This window comes from Sinocyclocheilus grahami, unplaced genomic scaffold, assembly GCF_001515645.1.
Source record: "Sinocyclocheilus grahami isolate Dianchi unplaced genomic scaffold, SAMN03320097.WGS_v1.1 scaffold261.1, whole genome shotgun sequence".
NCBI classification, from domain to species: domain Eukaryota; kingdom Metazoa; phylum Chordata; class Actinopteri; order Cypriniformes; family Cyprinidae; genus Sinocyclocheilus; species Sinocyclocheilus grahami.
The window spans coordinates 37803-38424 of record NW_015505440.1 but is presented as its reverse complement, the minus strand read 5'-3'; the positions used below and the strand labels follow the sequence as shown (position 1 = coordinate 38424).

Genomic DNA, 622 nt, shown 5'->3' with positions numbered 1-622 from the left:
TTTTTTTTTTTTTTTAAGTTTCGAGAGAAAGTTAAGGATATTCTACCCCAATGTCCATCCCAGAGTGACCACTTTCTGCTCCGATGGCTGAGAGGTGAGCTACTTCACTCACATTCATTATGCACAATGAACAATTAGTAGGTTAAATATAAATGTTCTGCTTAAGTTCTTGTTGAATGAAAGAGAGAGAGAAACTCCCTCTGTTCTATACTAATATATACATAAAATAAAAATTTGAGAACAGTCTTAAGTCTTTGTTTCATAGATATCAATATTATGACAGGCATTGATAAGCTTAGTTAATGTAAAAGAATGTGCATGACCTATAGATTGTGGAATGATTCTATTAATCTATAATGACAACTATTAAATCAAATCTTCTAAACTGATACTGCCTAAAGAATAGAATTGTATAGAATGATCAAATGTTTTATAAAGCGATCATGTCTATAGAATAGAGGCACAAAATACAATTTGTTAAATAGAACCAAATAGAATGATGTGTAGAGTCGAATCTTGCAGAACGATTTGGCATATGTAATATACACCCCCGGTTTCACAGGCAAGGCTTAAACCGAGTCTCAGACTAAAATGTAAATCTGAGCTGTTTCAACTGAAAGAA

The 622-nt window shown here is 32.3% G+C and overlaps 1 protein-coding gene across 1 annotated transcript in view; it reads left to right on the top strand.

Moving 5' to 3' along the window:
• Positions 1 to 22: 22 nt before the first annotated feature.
• LOC107599126 (SEC14-like protein 2) overlaps positions 23 to 622 on the top strand; it is a 24220-nt gene continuing 23620 nt past the window's right edge. Inside the window, exon 1 of the mRNA XM_016290622.1 lies at positions 23 to 94. The gene's annotated coding sequence lies outside the window, so the exon portion shown is untranslated. The remainder of the gene's footprint in view (positions 95 to 622) is intronic.